The sequence below is a fragment of the Manacus candei genome, unplaced genomic scaffold, assembly GCF_025592945.1.
Source record: "Manacus candei isolate 608988 ecotype Guabito, Panama unplaced genomic scaffold, ASM2559294v1 h1tg000114l, whole genome shotgun sequence".
In the NCBI taxonomy this organism is placed as follows: Eukaryota; Metazoa; Chordata; class Aves; order Passeriformes; family Pipridae; genus Manacus; species Manacus candei.
In genome coordinates, this window is record NW_026138162.1 from 1,875,857 (window position 1) to 1,889,581 (window position 13,725).

General features: G+C 35.5%; 1 protein-coding gene across 3 annotated transcripts in view; it reads left to right on the forward strand.

The window, feature by feature from the left end:
- Positions 1–13,725, forward strand: part of MGAT4C (MGAT4 family member C) — a 340,168-nt gene that overhangs the window by 233,214 nt on the left and 93,229 nt on the right. The window lies entirely within an intron of this gene.

Below are 13,725 nucleotides of genomic sequence, written 5' to 3' on the forward strand. Positions count from 1 at the left end.
TGCTGTGGACCCCAGAGCTGGATGCAACACTCCAGGTGGGGTCTCACCAGAGCAAAGGGGCAGAATCACGTCCCTCAACCTGCTGTCCACACTGCTTTTGATGCAGCCCTGGATATGGTTGGGTTTCTGGTCTGTGAGTGCACATTGCCGGCTCATGTCCAGGCTGTCATCCACCAGCACACCAAAGTCCTCCTCAGCAGGGCTGCTCTAGATCTGTTCATACCCCAGCCTGTACTGCTACTGGGGGTTGCGCCAACCCAGGTGCAGCACCTTGCAGTTTGTCATGTTAAACCACTTGAGATTTCCATAAGCCCACTTCTTGAACCTGTTTGGGTCCCTCTACATGGCATCCCATGCACCACTCAACTTGGTGTCATCTGAAAATTTGCTGAGGGTGCACTTCATCTGTGTCATGAGGGAAGATTAATGTCCCAGTACAGACCCCTGAGGGACACCTGTTGTTACTGACATCAGTGGTCTGAGCTGTTGACCACTACCTTCTGGATGTGACCATCCAACCAATTCATGGCTCACCTAACAGTCCACCATTTCAATCTATGTCTCTCCAACTTAGAGTGAAGGATGATGAGGAGAACACTGTCAATAACTTTATAGAAGTCTGGATAAGTGATATCTGTAGCCCTTCTCTTGTCCACTGATGTAGTTAGTCACTTCACTGTAGAATGCCACTTGGTTGGTCAGGCAGGACCAATAAATGCCAATTTTATTTATTAAAAAGTAACTTTTTATGTAAAATAATAATAGTCTCACTCTTGATCCCCTAAGTGTTTTAGTATTTTTCTTTTATTTCTTGTTGCCCAAATTAACAATTTTCCCCAGAAATATGTTGCTTAATCTCAGACTGGATCAAAAGTGCCCATTAGTGATGATGTGTCACAAAGTCTTGTCACTTTTTACAGAAGCAGCACAACTCACATTTGATACGTCCGCTCATGCTTAAAGTATTAATATAAACCACCCTTACTTTATGAGAGTTAACGTTACCCATATCCAGGCTCCCAATAAAGACTCCCACAAAGCAATTATTCCATTCAAACAGATAGTGGTAAACCATGTCTAGTGACCTTTACAATTTCCGATTACAAAACTGTCCATTCTTGCCATGTTTTCATTTACTTTTTTTATTCTTTGTTTCTGTTCATTTGTCAGTCAATTAAAACTGCTGCTGTTTCAGTCAATTAACTGTAATGTTCACCATCCTCTTGGCACATATTGTTTTGCTGAGCAGAGACTAAACACTTAAACTGACAGAGTCAAGCTCCCCCATGAGTTTAACTGAGATGCTGTTAACAGCTTACCTTCTCAATCCTGTTTCTTTTCAATTAAATCCAAACCAGTAGCTACATTTACAATTCTTTAAACCTGTTTAAAGTCTGTAGACTACCTGAGTCAGCTCCTAGTCCTCCCTTAGAAATGTAGCTATCCAGAAATGATCCTGATTTCTTTTTATGTCAAGGTAACCCATCTACCTGATCGAGGAAAGCCAGTTGATGTAATCTTCTTAGATTTCAGTAAAGCTTTCGATATCATCTCTCACAGGATCCTTCTGGACAAAATGTCCAGCACACAACTGGATAAACACATCATGGGTGAGGGAAAGTGCCAGATTCTGAACTTGGGATGGGGCAACCCTGGATATTTGTACAGACTGGGAATGAAACGCTGGAAAACAGTACCATGGAAGGTGACCTGGGGGTCCTGGTCGATGCCAAGTTGAATATGAGTTCAGCAGTGCCCCGGCAGTCAGGAGGGCCAACCGTGTCTTGGGGGGGTATCAGGTAAAGCATCACCAGCCGGTTGAGGGAGGTGATTGTTACACTCTGCTCTGCACTGGGGCATCCTCACCTTGAATATTGTGTGCAATTTTGGGCACTGCAATATAGGAAATACCTTAAGCTATTAGTGAGTGTCCTAAGGAGGGCAACAAAGATGGTGAAGGGCCTTGAGGGGAAGCCGTATCCTCATACCAAGTGGCTGAGGTCACTTGGTCTGTTCAGCCTGGAGAAGAGGAGACTGAGGGGAGACCTTATTGCAGTCTACAACCTCCTCACGAGGGAAAGAGGAGGGGCACTGTGGTGACCAGTGACAAAACCTGAGGGAATGGCCTAAAGTTGTGTCAGGAGAAGTTAAGTTAGATATTAGAAAAAAGTTCTTCACCCAGAGGGTGGTTGGGCACTGGAACAGGCTCCCCAGAGAAGCAGTCACAGCACCAAGCCTGTCAGAGTTCAAGAAACATTTGGACAATGCTCTCAGGCATATGGTGGGACTCTTGGGGATGGTCCTGTGCAGGGCTAAGAACTGGACTCGATGATCCTTTTGGATCCCTTCCAGCTCAACATATTCTGGACCTCTGAGTCTGTGATCCCAAACTATATAGCTTTTATATATGAAATGCTTGAGGTTTATTTGAAGGGAGTGAAATGACAACTGATTATCAATTTTCATCAGTTACAATACCTGTAGAAGTAGTGTGATTTTTTTTCCCTATTGTAAAATGTCTTTCAGTGTTTCTATCAGTGAATTCAGGTTCCTATAAGGGATCAAAAGTTTGACTAATTGTTTCTTGCAATAATGTAAAAGCAATATATTCAAATCTCATACTTCAGAACAGAAAGTAATTAAGTGCTAAGTCTAGGAAGGAGTGTGTGCCCCAATTGGTTAATTGGCAAAGGTTATTCTTTGGCTCACTAATTGAATGATCATGATAGAATCAGCAGAGGTTCAGCCATTACTTTAACTGCAGTCTATTTAGGTGAACTATGTGACCTTCTAATTTTTTAAGACTAAATCACCTTAGTTTTCTGATTATCTGATCTATAGAACTGGTTTTGCTTTCATATGTTTCTAGAAAGTATCTCTAAATATGTCCCATGGAGGAAGACTTCTCTTCATTTATAAATATTCTATAGCTTAAGTAAGTTGAGTGTTTTAATCCATGCAATAGAATTTATTTAATAATTCATTTTCCTCTATAATGTCAGCTTTTTGACTTTTTGTTTAGTAGATCAGTTTTTACATAGATCCGACAATGGTGACTTCAATTATCTAAAATGTAATAACTCAAGCAAGGAAAGTCTAAAAAAAAGAGAGTCTAGAAAAAGACCATTGAATCACTGCTTTTTTCTCAGTGCCTTTCTCTTAGTTTTTCTTGTTAATCCTTCTTTGTTATATTTAAATGTTCTTTTGTCTTAAAACTGTCTTCCACATAGGTTATTTTGTTTTTCTCTTTCTGACATTTATTTTCCAAATGTGTAGCCATTGGAAATGCTGTGTATTTCTATTTCTAAAAAAAGATTTGTTCCTTGAAAATAGTAGTCACTCTGTCAATTACCTTTTTTTTTTTTTCTGAAAGAATACTAATGGTTCAGTATGACAATGAAATATTTTCCCTTCCTATCAGCTACCACCCCCACCCTCACTCTCTCTATTCCCCCCACTTCTCTTCCTCTCTTCATGAGTGTCAAATAGTTATTTATTCCCCAAATGCAGCAAGAAGTTGGCATCATGCTGTAGACTTTTTTACGTAGTCAAAATAAATTAATCTACAGCAGAACTGAACCCGAAATATGGATTGGTGTGTGGGCATTTTCTGTATATAAATCCACATATACAACTTAAATATTATTCAGGTAGTTTATTATCACTAGGATGTTTATCTTGTTTTATATGTTTGTGAATAAATTCACCTTTTGAAAGGTCATGTATCTTTTTCATGTTTAGAATAGTTTCCAAATTACTTAAATAGCAAGGATTTCCTATGTGTTTTGCCTTTCTCTGCAAAGGCAATGAAAAAGTAATGTTTTCCCTCCCTAGGGGCTTTAAAATCTGTGCTTAACAACTTCTTTTGTATTTTGCCCTTATGGCATAACAACATACCAGTTTTCACTCCCATTTTTCTCCCTCCGGAGAGTTATTGCTATGCTTGAGTGAATAGCATATACTCGAATCACTTCACATCATCATTTTACTAAATGGATTTAGTCTGGATGATGCATCTTTCTCTTTGGGAAGTTCTCCTCCTTCATTTTTTGATGCAACAGAAAACTGAAACCATGTATCAGATGTATTAGGAAACCTATAAATGTTTTAGAAGTGTGTGTATATAGAGATGCTTCAGATGATAAAAGAACAGAAATGTGTAGTCAGGTGTGACAGGTGCCTCTTACTCTGTTATCACACTGTACCAGGAAATTATTTCTGAATCACAGAACCTCACTTTTGATCAAAATTCCACCAGTCAGATTTCCTCTGTATCGTATATTAAACAAACTTTACTCTGGCATATTTACAATGCTCCAAAGTGTTATGGCTTCTATAGCAAGATTATTCAGAGTCTTACACTCTTTATACTGTTTTTTTCTGAAACTCAGCTCTATTTTCTGTTTTAAACTTACTGAAATGGAGAGAACTGAACATTACTTTTGACTGCATCAATATTTAAAACCAAGGAGACAGCTTAATTCCAGGGGTTTGAGTTACATAATTATTTTAAGCACCCTAAGCAACATAACTGCTCACAGGATCCCCAAAACATTGTAAGAAGTGGAAACCTGAATGTACAAGGATGCACACAGATGAAGAATAATATTCTTTATTTAATGGGAAAAAACTCAAACAATTCATCATTATTTCAGTGGTCAACTTACCTTATGGCAGAAGTCATATGTATTCCATACCATATGGTACTCTTTTGGTAGTGAATTTTAAGGACCAAAACCTATAAATATCACCTTATAATAATTCTGTAACCTTAATTCCTGATTTGTTATGAAAGGACACACAGTTTGTCACACAGCATTCCAGGTATGCTTACTTTTATTCCCTGGCAATGTGACTGAAAAAGAACATCACAATATATGTATCTACTGGGATTAACATTAGTGAAATAGATTTCCTGGCATTAAATTTGTTCCCCAGCTAGAGAGGAGCAAGGAAATTTAAGTGAGAATCTCTGGAGGAAAATTTGAGAAATAAATTGAAAACAAATTCATTGTTTGAAGCAAAATTGCATCTGCACTTTACCTGTTGGTATTTTAGTTGCTCCTCAACATGGAAGTGAAATACTTTTCAATGGCATTTTTTCCCTTTGATTCCTTTCAGAAAGATAATTTTCAGATTGACAAGAAAAATAGGCTTTGGAATGTGAGTGTTACGCTAACAATAATTCTTTTTTTTTTTTTTTTAATAAGGAAGGATAGAAAACCAGGGAAAAAAACACAGAATATGGAACTTATTCCATTAGACTCCTGTCAATGTTTAAGTTACAAAACAAGTAGGGAAATTGTAAATAAAAATCACAGCAGCCACAGCATAGAAGCAAATGTCTGACATATAAATGTTTCTTGATAACCCCATATTCCCAACTGCACATGAAAACCCCGTTTCTTAAGAGTTTTTCAGAATATACCTCTGTGAGGACTTTCCATTTACTTCTATTTTAAATCATTAAAATAGTAATAAAACCCATAGTATTCAACTTAAATACAAAACAAACCAAAACCAACCAAAACTAAACAGCCCAATCTGGACCAGAAAGAATATCTTTCCTTATTCTGATACTTGGGCTATGAGCCCAAAAATTCTGGTTTTGCCTTGCTGCATAAGCATATCAAAATCTAATCAACTGAGGAAAAAAAAAATTACAGACCTGTAAATATTGAAACAAGTCAGAATTAATGAAAATTAATCCAGTGCTCAGATGATAAATCGAAATCTGTCAATGAGAAGCTTTTGTACCTGCTTAGACTTTTATATCACAAAAGGTCAGGAATACTTTTTCAAGGATCTTACTAATTTTCTTTTTTGCTTCCAGTCATTTTCCAGGTGGCCTTATCTTTCAAGCTTATATCTTTGCTCAAAGTTTCACGTCAGTTCAAATCAAAAACAAGAACTATTTTTTTTCCAGAGAGGGTGACTCCAAAAGCCAGTATACGGTGTATATTAGAGAACTCATGAGCTCCTCCGAATGCCTGGAACTGAGTGCACTCTCTAATCATGTCCCAGTTTTATATGGAAGCATATAAAAGCCCCCTTCTTTTCGCAGTTAAGTGTCTTGTATGTAAAGAACGCTAGCTTGTATGGAAGGTAAATGTGAGTATCCTCCCCTGGCAGAAGGTCTACCTTGTTCCTAATGGGGCGAACTTTGGACAGTAGGTATAAACACTGTATTTTTGAGCACTGGTATATTCTGAACAGAAATCAGATTACTGATTCTAACAGCTCTTCTTCAGATGATTCAGAAGATACTGTTGCCTCTCACCCACTGAATTGCTTGTCCTATTATTCCTTAGTCTTGATTATTCTTTGCAGTTTTCAATACTGACTAATTTAACAGTATTTTCTAATTTGTTTTGTAGACAATCCTTGGATTAATATTTAGTATAAAACATCATGCCCATTGTACTCTGGTCTACCATGTGTGATATGCACAAGGTGAAAATGAAAGTAGACATGTCTCACTTCTTGAGTATATGATATCTAATTCACCCCTGCACCCCCATATACAGGATTTCTTCACATGATAAGATTCTAAAAACTTACAGTAAAAATTAAATATTTGAAGGACAAAAGGGGAAATTGGTGCATTGCACAAGTAGTTGCCTGTCCTGCTGTAAAATATTAGTATCACATACACTTTAATATGGTTGATATATGATGAAATACATGATGAATAGATCATAATGAAACCATTTTTAGAAAATAGACCAGCATCAAATCTTATTTTTTTGCCCAAAGCAAGTATAGTAGCAAAAGTTTTCCAGGTGAATTCCCCTGAAACTTTTATGCTGTACCACTCCTTTTGTTAAGTCTGAAGATAAAGCTGCATGGGAATAAAAAAAATGTTTTGGAAATTTGGATAGAACGTGAATAGAAAATAAAATTAATGCATTTAATACCTGTGAAATTAAAAAAAAATAAATTTTATAAGTCATATAGGGGAAGAACCATATTGCTTATCTTTGTTGATTGGAAGATGCAAAAGAATTGTTACTTTTTCAGAAAGAGAAAAAAGGCCCTTGGTGACTTCTACATATGAGGCTGAATAGAAAGTGTGGTTTCAATTAAAGCAGAACTCCAGGTGTGCTTTAGCATTCTATACAAGCCTATCCATCATGCAGATTTTTGTCAGGCCTTTGCTTGTTTATTTTTGATCCAGTTTTGACTGGTTTATACACCTCTGCTCAAGGCTACCCTCTCTATCACATTTCATGTACCAATGTGATGCATTTATTCAGTGATAAGAATAAATGCACACTCTCTCTTTTAGGTATTAGCATATTATGGAAATATAATAAAGGAGATAACTGTTTAGAACAGCATGGCTCTTTTTCATAAAATGTGAATTATAAATCTCTATCCAATGGGCTAATCACAATGCATTAGGCATCTTTTCGGATAAGCAGGAAAATTGTAGAGCGATATTCAGATTGGTACGATTAACAGAACGTACAAAACTGGAGAAAAAGGTATTTCTAAAGAGGCTCTAATCACCGGGTTTAAAAAGAAATCACTTTTACAGAGGATTAATTACATGGCAAAGTACAATCTCCTAATCATCAAAATAATTGTGTGTTATATGTGTGGTGTGTTATTATCCCAAATAGCAGAGTGTGGAAGCTATCAAAAAAAGAGATGGTGCATTTTATTATACTTCTGGACATAAAAAGTTTATAAACCACTTTTAGGAGTGAAATCTTAATAAATAGAAAATATTTTGCAAAATAATTATAGATTTTATAGATTTGCCTTAGAGTTTAATTCTCTGAAAGTTTGTTCGGTCTTATCCTTTCTGAAGTATATTATCCTTTGTGTTTGCATTGTTTGAATTCTTTCCCAATTAATATAATGCAGTTTGCCACTTGATTACTAGAACACTGTTCAGCTATTCTGCTAATAACACAAATTACACTGTTACAATTATAGCATGAAATATTTGTGACCTAGAGACAGAAGGAACTTTTTCATACAGCAGTTTTAGAAAGCAGGGAAGGAGTGGTCCAGTAGCACCTGCCTTGATGTATCCAACTCCTCAGAAGATCATAAAATGAATGTTTATGTCTCTTTCTTCAAGTAAGAATCATTTTCCACTCTAAGCTGTTAGGAGATCTCCTGGTATAGTTCTCATTGAGACTTCCCCCATCAAAATTTGTCTGCATGTAAATAAATACATTTGAGTAAATGAGGACATTCCTTTCTTGAAGATTGCAGTTTCCAATAATATTTGATTTTGAGAGACAGCTGAAAAAGCTGTAGCTCAGACTCAAAAGCAAGTAAGTTTGGAAAAAAAGGTATACGTGTTTTGTTAAGCCATGTAAAAAAAATTTGGATAATGGATTACTATGAAAATTTACCAAGTAACCAATATATACAATTTTTTATTCTCAATGGACTCTAGAAATTAGGGAAGAATTACAGGAACATAATCTGATTATGGTGTTACATGTACAAGATAGAAATTTTTACACACTTTATATCAAATAATCAATGAATAAAATGCATACTCAGGTACTAGAATTCAGGAACTCCAATTCAGTCTCTAATATACTCTGTTCTTTGCTGCATAATGGACAAACCTATATTAGTATTTTAGTATAACTCTGGATTGAGCTTTTTAAATGAATTGCATTATTTTCTTTGCTTACTGGAAATGACCAGTGGCACAGCTATTGCATGAAAAATGGAATACTGCGTTATGGGTTATTTTTCAGACTGTTCTCTGTAGAAACAACAGATAGATGTGGATTTGAACATGCTTTGACAGAGGAGGACCTAAATCTAGGCCTACTGCTTCTCAAGTACTCCTTTTAACCACTAAAGTAGTTTTATTGTGAATATGGTACCTTTCAAAGGGACCCAAGAGAGACGGAAAGCAGAGAGGGAGCTTCTTGTGCAGTGAGCACCCTATGCTAAGTAAAGCACCCCAGAGGTCCTGTGTGCCTTTGAAATTAGGTTCTATCAGACTGCAAGCTAAGTCGAGATATTTTTTGCATAAAGTTCAGAATGAATTGAAGACACAGACTTGAAAGCCAGTCTTCTCTACTCTCCTGTCATCAGCCTAATGTACCTTTGGAAAGAACATCCTTTAGCCCATGTTCCTTCCTAGGACCAGTATCTTTTCAATGGCTGTCTAAACTGTGATAAGTTTAACATGGTCCTTTCCAGATTCCTATGAACAGTTTTTCAGATCTTCAGGACCTGTAGATCTATACATGTTCCTCAAGCTTCTCAGGAGTCCCTCAGTCCCAACAGTGGTGTGGTGTCCCAGGTCACTGCCATCCCATCATACCTGCATGTGCTCTGCCTCCACGGCTCAGGAAAACCTACAGAACAAGTGGCAGGAAAAGGCAAACAAATTGTCTTCTGCTCTGCAGTACTATATCCTTGTAAAGAAAAATTATGTACAATAACCTGTGCAAAAGCAGATCTATCTTTTGCCATACATCTCCCATAACCACCAGGACTTTCAAGAACCAGGCCTCTCAAAATAACCACAGTTATGTAATTTTGACTTTGGCTTTTGTGCAAGAACTGGTCTCCTCTAAGAGACACATTTTATTCTTTCCCAGTTTTTACTCTTCTCTGAATTTAGGGAAATAATGCTCATTAATGAATAAATAAAGGTGTACCTGAACCCTTTATACATCTTCATTTGAACAATGTTAGGGTTGCAATTTGGACTATTGCTCCCCTATTCTTGATTGACAACTGTACTGTGTTTTACATATCTGCATTCTTCTCTGAATACTATCTTTTGTGTAATCAGATATCATGTAGTAATAGCTTCCCCAAAGGGCAAAACTTAAGCAGTCCAACACATTTACAATTTCTTTCAGTTTTGTATTAACAGCAATTACTAGAGATCAAAATAAATAAAAAGGAACAACGGTTAAGAAAACACCCTTTTTTGCAAACTCTGTTGAATACTCACTATTTGATCTATTGTATGTCTATATTTATGGTAGTTCATATTGCATATTTTACTGTTTCAGGTTACAATCCAAAGCTCATTTAATTCAGTGGGTTTTAAGTCAAGCTCATTCATGTTGGCATGGTTGTAGGAATCCCAGGAGTAGAAAATAATGATATTATTGATCAACTACTGAAATCTCAAAATTGTAAGATGCTGATGAGAATTAGAACCATTAAAGGGAGTAATAGTTAGTCATCAGGCTAATTTTAAGAATTTCAACTGTATCCCTGCTCTAACTTGTAGCAGAGTCAAATTCTGATTGCTACGCTGAATCAGAGGGTTAGAAAATTCAAACTTGTTTTCCTCTTCCATTGTTTCTGCCTTCTTTGCAACATCAATTATTTTCTTGCCTTTGAATATATTGTATCAATGGTCTGAATTTGCCATGTAGAAATATCATGGCACTGCAGGACTACATTTACAGAACAAGGCTGCAAGAAAAGACAGGAGAAACATTTACAATAGATCTTGGGGAGAAATGTATATTACCAATATCTCATTTGACTATATGTCTCAGTGTACTTTCTGTCTCATTATGTGGTAAACAGTAAAACCACTGTTTGTAAAAACCCCTATATGTCATGAATATTCAGTCTGGAGTTCAGTGGTCCATGGGGAGACACATCTGTTTTTTCACACAGGGAATTTAGTGACATAAATCTTGTTTACAAGAAAAATAACTCAGAATATGTGATATAACCCCCATGTAATCTTTTAACATTTTGGTTCTCTCCACCTTTCCTTCTTTCTATAATTAAATGTATTTGATTTTGTTTTAATTTTACTTCTCTGAAACAACTTGTTTTTAAAGTTCTAATTTTGGATTTTATTCCTCCCTTCAGGGTTAACATTTATAATGGAAGAGTGCAATAAAGAAAGTAATTTTGATGACTTTACATAGCAGAAATTTATTTTTCTTCCAGTTTATTTTAAAATGAAACCTAAAGATGCTTCCTAGTCGGAACTGTATGGAAAGCTTCCGTATCTTCAGTACTGAAGTTGTAGCTTCACAGTGTCATATATTTCTCTACCTTCTGAACAGCATATACTGCATATACAGTTAGAGAGGTGTGGTACAAATGGTATTTTTTTTATGTTATTGTTATAGTATAACCCCTTGAAATCTATTGCCTGAAGAGAATGTAACTAGAAATAAACTGGAAGAGAGGCATAGTGATCCGTCAGCTTAATATCTTTAGACCTGACAAGGTTGTGGGTTGATATACTAATAAAGACATATTTTTCATTTTTTCCAATTTTTAAATGGTTTTTGCTAGTTTCCAACTGGAATTGAGTTCAGAAAGAAGTAGAATTTTTCTACTAGGGTTACTTGTATTATTTTTATGGAGAGTATTAAGTGAGATTTCCAGACATATACTGGGACATAAAGCTCAAACATTATAGGTTTTGACTAGGCAGAAGAATTCTTCAGATGTGTTAATGGAAACAAGGTTGAATATTGTAGCTTTAAACTGCTGCTAATTTTCTTTTCTGTAATAAGAAGTTGACAATGATATCTTATATCTTCGAAATCGAAACTTTTGAATCATGAGTAGAATATCGAAAACAAGAATGTGTTACACTTTCCCAAGGGAGAGATGTTTCATTATAATGGATTACTTTGTAGTAGTCTGATTTCTGACCTTGTGATTTCAAACCACAAGTAAAATTATTACCTTGTTTTAAGCTGTCCTTTGAGAACTACCCTTGATGTTTTGAACAGTTCACCAAGAATTTTGTGGGAACACTTTTCTGAAATTAGGAAGTGACTTTAAACAGAGTAACTTAAAAATTTAAATAATTGATGCCAGGAATATGTGAAAGGACTTGCTAAAATGTGCACTATAAACCACTGAGCACATGTAAAAGACATATCCATTACCTGGATCACTGATTTCACACCACTTGGTCTGATGTTTGCTTGTTAGCATCTACTTGCATTACTGTTTGGATAATCAAATTCATTTTACATAGTATTGGAAGACTGTCATGAAACTATAGCTAATTTATACCAGAGCAATCTATTCTTGTAATACTGAAATTCAGGATTTGGTAATGTTCTATATTAATATAATTACAGGAACTATGTGTATAAAGTATTTAACGTCTATGTGAATTAATAGTTCAGTAGATTTCTGGTTTTCATAGTAAGAGGATTTATGTACTGTGGACTTTTATTTATGATGAAATTTTATGAGAATGACAACACTGTCTTCTATTACCTGTTTTTCCATTGACGAGGCAAGATTGAAACCTTCTCCACTGCAGTTTTGTTATTTTTTTGAAAGTAGGCAGTCGATCAAGTGCCATACGTGCCTGGAATAAGAAACACACATTCTGAAGATAGTCATAGCCTCTAAAATTATATTGTTATATTTATGTGGAAACCTGAAAAAAAAAGAACCACGCTTGAAAAAAGATGACTAGATGGGCATGTAAAGTAAAATGCAGTTAAACCTCATTCACCTGTTTACCTACAGGGCTTAAATTCACATGGAACCCTCTCAGCCAATTAATGGGAAAGGTGATTTACTGTAGCTGTTTTTATTGGCATAAGAAATGGTTTGAACACCTGAAAGAACAAAAAAACTAAAACAACCAGCACCTCAAACCCTCACAAAACCCCCATCCCAAGTCATGGAAATATTGACATCAGAATGAAATTATAATTTCTAATAATTTTTGTCATACCTGCAACGTTTTTAGTCATAAAAAAGACAAGGAGCACTTGCAGACTAACATAACATACTGGATTAATAAGAGGGTCATGTTTGAATATATAACATATTCTTCCCCCTTTTCTGCATACCTCTGGAGTAACCAGCATCTGTTCTCCACAGATTCAATGCACGGTTGAAGAATGTGCTCAATTATCTTAATTTATGCAAATCTTATCATGTTTACATGTTTGTAGGATACAACACTATTCTTAAAATATTACCTCTTTTATATCTAAAAATAAATTAATAACATTATTTTTATAAGCAAAGTCTAGTATTTATACTGACGATAGAAATAGTTTTGGAAACAGCCATTGTATTTTATAAAAATTTATTTTAGTCACAATAAAATAAGATTATAGAAATAGAAAATAGATAACATATCATTTAGTATAGAAAATTATTTAGGGTGTTAATAACTGTCTTAACATCTATATATTAGAATACTAATAACTTTGTAAACATTATCTATAATGGTTTAAAGTATAGTAATTTCAATAAAGGTAAATAGAATTGTATTATATACGGAAGGGACAAGAGTTTGTGACTTTTGTTCTGTCTCTAAAAGACATGGTTCACTTGAGGCCATTGTGGAGAAGCAAAGATAGTGTTGGAGCATCTATCATTAAGAAAAAAGTAGTTTCTTAACTGGTAGGGCACCTGATTCCATGCTATTAAAAATTTTGGACTAAGTATTACAGCATACTCCGAGCACAAATGGTCCTAGATTTAGTCTACACCTTGGATCTCACATAGTGTCTAAGAAGAGGTCTTATGTTGGTGATTCTGTAACACTGAACTTCCTTGGAATTTTTACATTTCCAGTCCAAACTATAGGATGCAGGGAAAAAATCCAGTATCACAAAAATTGTCAAAATTGTCAAGTCGTTCTTGGTTTATGTCTTTTTGTTGCTAAATGTGAAGTTATTCAGTTGGTTTAAGTTTCCCTTAAGCAAACTCACAGAGAAGGATTTTACCAGTGTTCCTGGCTGAAAGCCAACCAGAGACCTCAAG